Source organism: Malaclemys terrapin, chromosome 9, assembly GCF_027887155.1.
Source record: "Malaclemys terrapin pileata isolate rMalTer1 chromosome 9, rMalTer1.hap1, whole genome shotgun sequence".
Taxonomy (NCBI): Eukaryota; Metazoa; Chordata; order Testudines; family Emydidae; genus Malaclemys; species Malaclemys terrapin.
The window spans coordinates 52,305,212-52,318,617 of NC_071513.1; the positions used below are offsets into that span (position 1 = coordinate 52,305,212).

The window sequence follows — 13,406 nt, forward strand, 5'->3', positions numbered from 1 at the left end:
GTGACTTGAAAATTAACTTAGAGGAAGTCACTGAACAACGGCATGAACTAACAGACATTTTGCAGCCCTCTTCTTCCTCTAGAGTGGCATTACCAATCAACATAGCCCTTTTAGAACCCGCTAAATCCATCTGGCAGAATCCAGCCACTAGCCTACCTACCTGTAAACAAGAGGACAGGAAGTACTTCATTCCTTCAAAGGGCTCAGAATTCCTTTTTACCCATCCGGCGCCAAACTCATTGGTAGTGGATGCAGCAAACCAGAGGGCCAAACAACAGTACGCCCGCTCCACCCCAACCAACAAGGACAGTAAACGCCTGGACCTCTTCGGCCGTAAAGTATATGCATCCTCGACGCTACAATTTCGCATAGCTAATTATACCGCAGTCCTTGCAAAATATGACCACAAAAACTATAATAAATTCATGGATTTTATTGATCACATCCCAGAACAGAAGAAACAACAATTCACAGCTCTGGTTTCCGAGGGACAAACCATATCACGCACCGCTCTCCAAGCGGCCCTCGATGTAGCTAACACTGCAGCAAGGTCGACCGCCACAGCGGTGGTCATGCGACGGGGTTCATGGCTCTCTTCCTCCTTCTTCCCTCGAGAGGTCCAGAGCACCATTGAAGATCTTCCCTTCGATGGGGAAAAACTTTTTGCCTCCACCACAAACGACATGCTGTATTCGATGAACCATTGGTCGAGGGTTTAGAAAACAGTGTTCCCACTTCAGCCGGCACACCTATCTTTGGACACCGCCTACGACCATTCTCTCATCAATGGCAGAAAATTACATCCGACAAATGGGTCATAGAGGTAGTTACAATTGGATACGCCATCCCCTTCCTCTCCCTCCCTCCCACCCACCCACCCTCCCCATCACTCTTCAGGGACCCATCTCACAAGCGACTACTCTTCCAAGAAGTGCAGCATCTCCTTCAACTGGGAGCAGTAGAAACTGTGCCAGAACAACACAGAGGGAAGGGTTTTTACTCCCATTATTTCTTAACAGAGAAGAAAAATGGGGGATGGCGACCAATCCTCGACCTCAGGCGGCTCAACAAATTTGTCAAAAAGCAAAAGTTCAAGATGGTTACTCTCACCACCATAATCCCAGTGCTGGAGCAGGGTGATTGGTTTTCAGCCCTCGACCTACAGGACGCCTATTTTCATGTGATTATACACCCAGCCCACAGACGATTCCTATGCTTTACTCTCGGCTCCACACATTTCCAATACAGGGTTCTCCCTTTCGGACTGTCCACGGCCCCCCGTGTTTTTTCCAAGATCCTAGCCGTAGTTACAGCCTACCTCAGAAAACAAGGGGTCGTAATATTTCCTTACCTAGACGATTGCCTCCTCAAAGCTTCAACGTTCGACGAAGCTCTCCGATCCATACGGCTTACCATCGATTGTTTCCTATCTTTAGGCCTGCAAGTAAACAAAAACAAATCCACATTATACCCCACCCAACATCTGGAGTTCATAGGGGCATACCTCGACTCCCGGACGGGGTTGGCATCTCTCCCACCAGCCCGCTTCAATTCTATAAGTCAACTAGCCACAAGGATTCGCAGCAGTCCCCAGGTGACTGTCCTGGACTGCCTACAAATACTAGGTCACATGGCCTCGTGCACCTCCGTCGTTCAAAATGCACGTCTATATATGAGGTCCTTCCAAGCGTGGTTGGCCACGGTGTACAGACCGAATGTGCACCCTCTAAACAAGACTCTCTCCATACCTGCCCGAGTCAAAGATTCTCTACAGTGGTGGACAATTCACTCCAACCTCTGCTCTGGAGTCCCCTTTCTTCAGCAGGCTCCATCCATCATACTGACGACCGATGCATCTCTGACAGGATGGGGTTCACACATGTCTCACCACACAGCCCAGGGACTTTGGTCTTCAACCGAGACCTCTCTCCATATAAATGTCCTAGAACTTCGAGCCATTCGCAATGCGTGCCGTCAATTCCTACCACTGATCAAGAACCAACACGTACGCATAATGACAGACAATATTGCATGCATGTTCTACGTGAACAGGCAGGGGGATCTCAATCCCAGTCTCTGTGCACAGAGGCTATGAAACTCTGGAACTGGTGCATTGCGAACAACATCCGGGTATCAGTGGCCTATCTTCCCGGAGTGATGAATACCACAGTGGACGAACTAAGCAGACATTTCCCGTGGGATCACGAATGGGAATTAAACGATCACACCATTCACAACATATTCTGCATTTGGGGCTACCCAGCAATAGACCTCTTTGCAACTGCAAAAAACAAGAAATGTCCCAATTTTTGCTCCAGAGCAGGGCTAGGCAAACATTCCCTGGGAGATGCATTCATGATCCCATGGCACCAAAACTTACTGTATGCGTTTCCCCCGATACCTGTTCTGAACAAGGTCCTGATAAAAATACAAACAGATGGAGCCAAGGTGATCCTAATTGCCCCATCATGGCCCAGACAGCCCTGGTTCCCGTTTCTCACCAAAATGTCGATTCGACCACCAATCCCCTTGCTTCTCATTCCGAACCTCCTATCACAACAACACGGCCGTTTTCTCCACCCCAACTTATCCATGCTCCACCTCAAAGCATGGTTCCTACATGGTTCTCCCAAAATGAACTAGATTGTTCTGAACAAGTTCAAAGAGTGCTCCTACATAGCAGAACACAATCTACTCGCACCACCTATCTATGTAAGAACACACTGGTGTTCAACTAAACAACTTAGTCCCACGTCAGCATCTCTTCCGCTCATACTTGACTACCTATTGGACCTTAAGCAATCCGGCCTTTCTTCCAGTTCCATCAAGGTCCATTTAGCTGCTATTACAACTTTTAATGACAAAGTTGATGATACTTCTGTATTTGCTCATCCTATCACCAAGCGCTTCCTCAAGGGTCTCCAAACCCTATACCCAGACATAAAACCACCCACCACCCCGTGGGACCTTCATCTAGTTCTCTCTTGCCTAACCCAACAACCATTTGAACCCCTAGCCACGTGTTCCCTTTTACACCTTTCGATGAAAACAGCATTTTTAGTGGCGATTACCTCCGCAAGGCAGGCAGGAGAAATAGCAGCTCTTATGGCAGACCCACCATATACAATATTTTTCAAAGACAAGGTTACCCTCAGGTTACACCCCAATTTTCTTCCTAAGGTACACTCCTCATTCCACATTAATGAGCCGATTCACTTACCAACCTTTTTCCCGAAGCCACATGCGAACTCGTTCGAAGCCTCAATGCATACACTAGACGTACGCAGGGCCTTGTCCTTCTATTTGGATAGAACCAAACCTTTTAGAAATTCTTCCAGACTTTTTGTTTCCATCGCGGAGCATTCCAGAGGTACACCTATTTCTACCCAGAGACTTGCGAACTGGATTTCTCAGTGCATCCGGTTGTGCTATCAGATGAAGAAAGTTACACCTCCAGACGGCATCAGAACACACTCCACTAGATCTATTGCTGCCTCTGTAGCATTCTTACGCAAAGTCCCCTGGCTGATATCTGTAAAGCAGCTACCTGGTCCTTTGAGCACACATTTGTTAAACACTATGCCCTTACTCAAGGCCCTCTATCTGATATACGTTTGGGCAGGGCTGTACTATCAGCGGGGTTCCTATCAGATCCGAAGTCCCTACCTCCTTAAGATACACGGCTTTTAAGTCACCTAGAGTGGAGCACCCACAGGGACATCTCTCGAAGAAGAAGAGGAGGTTACTCACCCTGTGCAGTAACTGACGTTCTTCGAGATGAGTGTCCCTGTGGGTGCTCCACTACCCACCCTCCTCCCCTCTACTTCGGAGTTGGGGTAGCCTCCGTTGTAGAGAAGGAACTGAGGAGATTGGCCACGCATGTGCACGATTATCCTAGACTCACTGCGGGCGGGGGGCAGCCTCTGCGCATGCGTGGCCAGTACGAGTACTGCTACGAAAAATCTCCGAATGAAGGCGCAGGGACGTACCAGCACCTAGAGTGGAGCACCCACAGGGACACTCATCTCGAAGAACGTCAGTTACTGCACAGGGTGAGTAACCTCCTCTTCCTGACTCCAAATATGGCGATCAGTTAGATTCTGAACGTGAGGTTGAGACCCACCAGCCAGACACCTGGGAAACAATTCTCTATAGTAACTTAGAGTGAGTGTCCCATTGCTGACTGTTGGAGATATTTGCTAATAGCTGTCATGGAAGGGTTATATGCCTTTGTAGGCAATGTCATCTGACCATCACCTCCATAAACATATCAAACTCAGTCTTGAAACGAGGTAGAGAAACAAGCAGGTGAGGTAATATCTTTTAGTGAACCAGCTTCTGTAAGTGGGAAAGTCAAGCTTTCAAGCTACACAGAAATCTTCTTCAGGTCTGGGAAAGGTACGAAAAGTGTCACAGCTAAATACAATGTAGAATGGATTATTTAGCATAAGCAGTTAGCACATATATTTCAAGGGACCATTCAAGGTGAAGTGGCCTGTTAATATCTCACCAGTCATATCAGGAAAAGGAGAGGAAAAAAGCTGATGGGGTGAGTGGATTATAGATTGTTGTAATAAGCCAGAAATCCAGTGTCTTTTTTTCAGTCTATGACTCTTAGTGTCTAGCAAAATTATGAATTTAAGCACCGAGGCTCCACTTCTGAAGGTGTTGTGCAGGTTTCCTTTGAAGATGAAGACTGAGAGGTCATATATAGAATGCTCACTTTGTGACAGATGTTCACCCACAGGTGATATGGTATTTTTGTCTGTTATCATTTTTCTGTGTGAGTTCACTCCAGAGTGTAGTGATTGTCCCATTTCACCCATAGAATTGTTATTGGGACATTTAGTGCACTGGATAAGGTACACCGCTTGTTGTGATAGGCATGTGTAGGATCCAGGGATCTTGAAAGGTATATTATGAGCAGTGTTGATCTTCGTGGCAGTGGAGATCTGTCTACAGGTATTGCATCTGTAGGTTTTGCACTGAAACAAGTTTGGTTTTACGCCTCAACTGCTCCCCTTGGAAGGCTGTTTCAGAACTTCACTCCTCTGATGGTTAGAAATCTTCATCTAATTTCGAGCCTAAACTTGTTGGCATCCAGTTTATACCCATTTGTTCTTGTGCCAACATTGGCCTTTAACTCAAATAACTCCTCTCCCTCCCTGACATTTATACAGTAACTCCTCACTTAAAGTCTTCCCAGTTAACGTTGTTTCGTTGTTATGTTGCTGATCAATTAGGGAACATGCTTATTTAAAGTTGTGCAATGCTCTCTTCTAATGTCATTTGGCAGCCGCCTGCTTTGTCTACTGCTTGCAGGAAGAGCAGCCCGTTGAAACTAGCTGGTGGGGGCTTGGAACCAGGGTGGACCGGCAGCCCCCCTATCAGCTCCCCCTATCAGCTCCCCACTCCCCTAAGTTCTCTGTGCAGCAGCTGCCCAGCAGGCTATCAATTGCTGGCAGTTCAGCTGTCCCTCCCCACAATACCATGTGCTGCTCCTGCCCTCTGCCTTGGAGCTGCTCCATGAGACTCCTGCTTGCTGTGTGGGGTGGGGGGGAGGGGAAGGAAGAGGAAGGCTAATGTCAGGGTGTCCCCCTCCCCCCTGCTCCTGCACCCCACTTACCCCATCTTCCATAGAGCAGGGGGGACACACGACACGGCTCAGGACAGGGGAAGCTTGCTGGCAGCAGCTGTGGTCTCAGAAAGATGTTCTAATTAACAAGGCAGTGTACTTAAGAGTAGGGTCAGCGTACTTAAAGGGAAATGCGCATCCCTCTCTCTCACACACACACACACACGGTGTGTGTCTCTGTCTCTGTCTGTGATGCTGTCTCCCCTCCCTCCATTCCTGCTGCCTTGTGGAGTGTGAAAGTTAAACTTTGAATGCTCAGCCAATTGCTTATTCATCATTTAGCAGTAAGGCATTCCCTGGAAAATATCCCACCGTCTGACTCCTCCACCTCAACCAAGCTTCACAATCATCATCACTGTGTACCAGTATTAAATTGTTTGTTTAAAACTTATAATGTGTGTGTGTGTATATATATAATATAGTCTTTTGTCTGGTGAATTTTTTTTCCCTGGAACCTAACCCCCTCATTTACATTAATTCTTATGGGGAAATTGGATTCACTTAACATCGTTTCGCTTAAAGTCACATTTTTCAGGAACATAACTGCAACGTTAAGTGAGGAGTTACTGTATCTCTGATATATTTATAGAGAGCAATCATCTCTCCCCTCAGCCTTCATTTGATTAGGCTAAACAAGCCAGGCTCCTTAAGTTTTCCTTTATAAGGCTTGTTCTCCATTCCTCGCATCATCCTAATAGCCCTTCTCTGCACCTTTTCCAGTTTGAATTAATCTTTCTTAATCATGGGAGGCCAAAATTACACAGTATTCCGGATGAGGTCTCATCTCTGCCTTTTGTACAACAGTAATAACACTTCCCTATCTCTACTGGAAATATCTTGCCTAATGCATCATAGGGTTGCATTAGTCTTTTTCACAGCCATACCACATAGGTGGCTTATAGTCATCCTGTGATTGACCATAGTATTGAGTTAGTGTGTTTTTCAAATCTCTGTTTTTGGAAATTGTATCAGCAGAGACTGGGGAGGTGGGTCTTGGAACAATCTGACCAATAAAAAAATTGATTGGCTGGAATATCTTCTTCAGATGTTACAATGTTTCTTGAGTGATCGTAGCCATTTGTTACTGTTTTAGCTATTGTGTAGTGTTTTAATCCTGTCATTAGAAAGTCACCAATAAACCTAGTGAAGAACATTCCGGAGGCTGAGGGGAGAGGATAAAGATGTTGGCTGACATTTGATTCTTTGTTGCCCGCAAATGCCCATCTACAGTGAGCTAATAGCAGTTTTATGCAAAGTAGTTGCTTTCATTACTCGTCTTGCATGTTCCTTCATTGAATTGCCATCAAATGGCTAGTGTCTGCAACATCTGGCAACTTCTGGTTATCTAATCAGACTGGATCACACTCTCTCTTTGTTTATATTGAGTCTCCAGGATACTTTTGTCTTATAGGCAGTAATCCAAGCTGAGTCCCTAGTGGCAGGGCCGGCTCCAGCTTTTTGCCCCCCGAAGCAGAAAAAAAAAAAAAAAAATATGAGCGGCAGCACTTTGGCGGCAGCTAAATTGCGCCGCTTCTTCGACGGCAGTTTGGCGGCGGGTCCTCTCTCTCTTCCTCTTTGGTGGCAATTCAGCGGCAGCTCAAAGAGGAGGATAGGGAATGAGGGACCCACCGCCGAATTGCCGCTGAAGACCCGGACGTGCCGCCCTGATACCGGATGGAGTGCCGCTCCTTTGAATTGGCTGCCCCAAGCACCTGCTTCCTACGCTGGTGCCTGGAGCCAGCCCTGCCTAGTGGGCATCATCCAAATCACCTGAAGCCAGCCTGAGTTCACAAAGTGCTCTACACAAGGTAGCCAGGGTGCATGCCATTGGAAAGGCAGAATTAGGAAGGAACCTCTTCCAGCTACCTTCCTGAGTGTGAATGGGTGGAGTGTGCTTAATGGTCAGACTCACCTGTTGTCTGGGGTTTGGCTTTAGTGCTCACTCAAAACCATGTCTCAATATCAGTCTGAGGTTCCTTCTGGATTCTGGATGTGTCTAGGTGTCCCTCCTGGAGTTCCTCTATCTCATCCCCTGGCAGAAATTACTCTCTCCTCCTTCATATTCAGAGTGGTGTTAACAGATCACATGTGCCACAGGGTCAACAGCACATCTGCAGCCTTATGCAGGATTTTAATCTCCATTCATAGCTAGGTATACAATCTGCAGATGATTCACAAATGTGTTTTTATATCTCTGGACAGATCACCTGCAGGTTTTGAACCCTTGACCTCTGCATCTAAAAGCCTGGGCCTCTGTGGGTGTGTCTACATTGTTCTGTAAACTCTAGTCTGCAAATAGTAAAATCATAAAATGTTTGGATGTATTCGTTTCTATCTTCTTTTAATATCTAAAAATACTGTGAGAGCAAGAGGCCTTTGTGAGTTTTGTCTGACAGGCTAAAGGGCTCAAATAAAGATAAGATGGTCCACTATCTGCCAAGGAAATTGCATAAAAGTGGTTACTCCTGTTTGCTCCTATTAATTTCCTTTTCTTGGCTTCTCAGAGATGCCTCATATCCTGATGCAGCGGGCAAGGGATAAGAGGCACTTTCCATTATCTCAATCACTGCACTGTTTATGAGACACTTAGTATGTTTCTTTGCAAAGTAATCCTACTAGATGCAATGGATTTTGCGTGGGTGACAGGCTGTGTATGTGGGGGACACCTTTGGATGCTTTTAGCTCCTTTGTTTAAGAGTAAAGCTAGGCAAGGTGTTGCCAGCTACTTCTAGCCAGGTCATGCAGGGGCCTCTCTTTCCCCTGAAGAGACTAATTTAGGCCATTAGCTCTTTTTGTCACAGAAGATGGTGCTAATTCCTGCTATGAGCTCTGCTGTTAAACACTTTCCCCTCCTTCCATCCTTTGGTTTGCAGAGAGGTTCCAAAGGCCTGTGCGGACTCATAGGCTTGGCCTCACTGTTGGCTCACTGTGCATAAAGGGCTTGATCCAGAGCCCAGTGAAGTTGGTGGAAAGTTGGTGGAAAGACTCCCACTGACTTCAAAGGGCTTTGGATCAGGCCCTTGGTGTGTTCAGTTTTACACCTGGGAGAAATGCTCCAAGGGTAAGAACTGTATATCTGTGCAGCCAGAGTCCAGGAGCTCTTGGGTTTCCTAGTAACGTTTGTGGGAAGGCTCAGGGTGGTGAGGAAGGAGACAAGGTGTTAGGCCATGGAGGCTTGGGTGGGAGCAGCCACAATTACTGGGTATCCATCAGGCATGGAATGTCATGAGTGTAGTGAGCACCTTCTGAGTCATGAATGAACCCGTGAGGAGAGTGGTAATGTTGGGGTGCTTCAGGTTGTGCCCAGCAACGACGCCTCTCTTCACTGCTTTGCTTTCTCTCTCTTTCTTTCTGTTCCTCATTCCCATCCCCTCCATAGCTCTGGTGACCCAGTTCCTTCTTCCTCACTGGCTCTGCTCCTCCTGTCTCTGTGCAACCAGCAAACCTGGATTCCCCTCCCCACCCCACACTAAGTCCCTCCTTGTTCCCTCTTCTTCTTCTCTTCTCAAAGGCCATCTGCTTTCCTCTTTATTTCTCCTCCTTTATTTTCGGGCCATCTGTTATGCATGTGTTTAGGAATGCAACACTGAGACCTTTCCTGCAACACCTATGTTCAGTCTTCTCTGCTCCACATTGAGCATGTGAGCAGATCAGGAGTGGGGTGCCCATGGGGGACCCTGCCCTATTAGCTCGTAGCTTTCCCATATCAAGCAAAGTGGAGAATGTTTCCCTGCTCGTTGCTTTAGTTCCTTCTGTGCTTAAATGCTTCAGGCCAGTCAGGGATGCTTCAAGAAATCTCCCACTGACAGTATTTCATACTTCTTGGGGGGCTGGATGCCCTGGACAATTCAAGGTACATGTGTTATATTCTCCAAGCAGATTTGATGAAGGTCTGTTGCCTCCAATATATATGCAAAAACAGTCATTCACCTCTCTGTCCTGAAGTTGTGTAGAAATCATTTGTGTTTAGTGAGTTTCAGGGATGTCAAGGCTGAATGAGCATCCATCCATCAACCCAAAGTTACTTAAAAAAAGGGAGGGGGGATTAACAGGGAGGGATACAGCAACTCAAGGATAGAAAAGCTGGGAGAGCAACAGTGAGAAAGCCCATTGAGAACCCCAAGCATTCTCCCAAGGGACTCTTAGACTCTGATAGGGTGACCAGCTGTCCCGATTTTATAGGGACAGTCCTGATATTCAGGGCTTTGTCTTAAATAGGTGCCTATTAACCCCCACCCCCATCCCGATTTTTCACACTTGCCATCTGGTCACCCTAGACTCTGACAGCCTTTGAACAAACAGGATGCCTTTGAAAAGGTCTTGGCAGATGGAACAGGTTATACAACCAGCTACTGTAGTTACTTGATCTCTTAGTATTAAAGATTTATTAACAGACTAGATTATAAGGCACCAGGTTTAAAATAAATATCAGGAAAATACAGTAAAATCAGATAGTTTTTAAAATGCATCCACTTGCAAAGCATTTGTCAGCTCTGGGCCCAATAGCTGGCTGGAAATTTTACCTATAAAGTTATGCTACCAAGGTCACCTAAAAGGAGAGTGTGTGTTTTTGCAAGAACTCAAGGAAATCCAAGGTATTTCCACTTTTGCAGACCAGTATGTTACAGAACAGTAACACTTGTAGGTCACCTTGACTGAAGGTCAACACACAGTACAAAGTCCAATCAATACACAGTACAAAGTCCAATTTCCACAGAGTAGAAATTAGCCTCTGTCTAAATAGGATACACAGCTCAGCAAAATTTCTGATCTGTGAATTTTGTATCCTATAGCTGAGTCTCTTGCCACTGTAGTTTAAAGCCCTCTTAAGACTATTGTTTGAGAGACACTGTAAATTTCCTCCAAATGCTAATTTGGACCTCTTCATGCAGGAAGGGGGCTAATTCGCTTATGGGGTATATCCCATCCAGAGTCAGATCCTCGACTTGAAATCCATGGAGCTATGACACTTTACAACAGCTGAGGATATGGGTCCTGGTATTCATTTGATCAAACCCATCATTGTCATTTCATTTATACTTGATATATAACCACAGATCAGAGCGAGACTGTTGATTAATGAAACCTCACCCTGCCAGAGATTAAAGTCTTATTATAATGATATCTGGAGGGTGCTCTCTGTTTATGAATTAATTACTGCATCCTGACTGAATAAATGCTGAGGCCAAAGGACAAAAAGTTTATTAGCCCAGGTGATGGTTAGTAGCGACATAACAGGAAGGAGGCTTATGTTGTTATTGTTATTATATTGGCATTTTAAATTAAATATTAAAGTTTGAAGTGGAAAAAACCTACAAAAACCTAAATGAGCTGCTTGATCTGCTAAACGCTACACTTAAAAACAATCAAAAGGGAAAGCATTCTTTTGGCCATATTCATTTCCCCTATCCTGTCCTTCCCATTTCTCCTCCCCGCCTCTACCTCCATCTCTACAAATTGGGAATCTCAGGCAATCTTGGTTGCTGTCACTCAGCTTGAAAATTCAGAGGATAGGAGCCAATCAGATCAGAGGGACTATAGTAACCAGAGTTAAAAGACTTACATATTCAAAGTACAGGTGTTGAAATATACCCATGCAGTGATTCTGCCATCTTCTTCACTCTGCCTGGCTAATCACCGTGTGGTTATTGAGAAAACACCATACAGATATTATGGAAATTAGACATCAACAGCTAGAACGCAGGGAACTGTGCAACTGTGAAAACCCTGTACCGTTACACATCAATCATTGTCCAGTGCCCATGAGTAGGACTGGTCAATGCAATTCCCTTTCAGTCCAATGTTTGTTAACTTTCTTCTTTGTGTACTGAATCAGTCTATTTAGATGTGGGTAATATGTCTATCTTATGCTCAAACGGGAATGAGAGCAATGAAAGTACCATCCCAACCTACACAACTCATTAGGACTAATAACTCTCCTTGCCTCGACCCACTCATAGCCCTCTCAGCCCACTTTTAATTGTTCTCCATTAGCATCTTCTTGCATTCATTGATGGAAGTAGCATCCTGAGAGGATTCACTTAGTGTTAGTAAAAATCCGAATGGAATTGATCACTTTTGCCTAGAGAATATGCTGGCATGTCTACAGCACTAACTGGTGGTGATAGTTTTTGTGATAGGGATGCTTGGGGAACAGAGACTTGACTGAAACCACTGACTTATCACAGGCCACCAAAGAAACAAGACAAGAGACAAGCTCTTGAGCCACACAGAGCTCTTCTTCAGCTCTGTGTAGGTCAAAGGCTTGTCTCTTTCACCAACAGAAGGTGGTCCAATAACAGATAGCACCTCACCCACCTGGTCTCTCCAATATCCTGGGACCAACATGCCTACAACTCTGCAAATGCCAAAATACAGGTGTTCTGATGATATACTGATGGGGGCAATACGAAAACTCAAACAGAATGGAATAGAAGCCACTTCATGCCCAGAAAATGACATTATACACACACTGTTGTCTTCAAACTCCTGGGAAAACCACCAGAATAAGGGTATTGACCTAATTTTATTGTTTTATTGTTTGTTTTCTCAACAGCCTGAAGCAGGCATCATGGCTAGTATATCCCTTGAACTTGCTTTTCTGCTTTTAGCATCTAGCTAGTAGGTTTTTGCTTTCTTGACTCTTCTTGTATTCTGCATGGTCGGAAGTAGGATTGAGACAAGTCAGAGAAAATATGTTTACAAATAGAAACAAAGTTCTCCCTGTTTGTCTCTGCCGCGGTGAGTAAGAGTGAGAGATGGTTCCAGGAGGTGCCACCATGTCTGCTTGGCATTTCTCTTGTGATGGCACTGCAGTCAGTCAGAGGGCATGCTTCTGAGAGGGACACCTCTTCTGAAGAAGGGGGGTGGCTGTGGGCACACAAGTTATGGACCTGCTTCATCAGCTGAACTGGCTGAAGATCACAGCTGTCAGTGGTCAGAGCCCCAGTGTATTATACAGGCTTTCAACATGGGTAAGAGAGATCTACAATGAGGGTGTAAGCCAGTCAGCCAACTTACCAGCCAGTGCATGAACGAACTCTCAGCAGCCACAGAATTTCAGTCCCTTTCTTCAGGGACTGAGTTACCTACACGCAACAACTGACCCTAAGTTCCATGTGTAAACTGTGCCCTTTCCCCTGGCTCAGGTTCCGCTGTAGGTCTCACTGCCCAGGTGCCCTCCTGGGAATTGTGATGAGTCTCTCTCCTCCCTTCTACAGGAGCAGGGCCGGCTCCAGGGATTTGGCTGCCCCAAGCAGTCACCACACACACACACACACACACAAAAAGCCGTGATCGCGATCTGCGGCGGCAATTCGGCGGAAGGTCCTTCGCTCTTAGCAGGAGTGAGGGACCGTCCGCCGAATTGCTGCCGAATACCTGGACCTGCCGTCCCTGTCCGGAGTGGCCGCCCCAAGCACCAGCTTGCCAAGCTGGTGCCTGGAGCCGGCCCTGTACAGGAGCTTTCCTCCAACAGACTAACTTCTGATCTGCCCCATGCAGGGTTGCACTTCTAAACCATCTACCTGGGGGCTAAGGAGAGCCGCTCTGCTCCCTTCTTGTTTCTAGCCAGTTCCCTGCATTCAGGGTGCCCTTTGTGACTGTAATAACGCAAACTCTCTTTTGTTGTCATTGCTGTCTTAGCTTTATAATAAAATCAGGACTCACCTCCTGTGGGTGAAGAAGAGTGTTTGGAGGTCAGCATCTCTGGTGCACCTTTTAGACTGCAGAGTTCAGCATTCACCTCTTTCCTTCTCTCCTCTTTCTGTTC

The 13,406-nt window shown here is 46.0% G+C and overlaps 1 protein-coding gene and 1 long non-coding RNA gene across 4 annotated transcripts in view; one reads left to right on the forward strand and one right to left on the reverse strand.

Annotated features, from left to right (window-relative positions):
• EPHB1 (EPH receptor B1) overlaps positions 1 to 13,406 on the forward strand; it is a 365,030-nt gene that overhangs the window by 243,400 nt on the left and 108,224 nt on the right. The gene's annotated exons all lie outside the window — the stretch shown is intronic.
• LOC128843508 (uncharacterized) lies at positions 508 to 13,403 on the reverse strand. The gene is made up of 3 exons (XR_008446282.1): positions 13,304 to 13,403; positions 1,352 to 1,438; positions 508 to 686 (listed from the first exon to the last, which is right to left on the reverse strand). It is a non-coding gene; the product is annotated as an uncharacterized LOC128843508 (long non-coding RNA).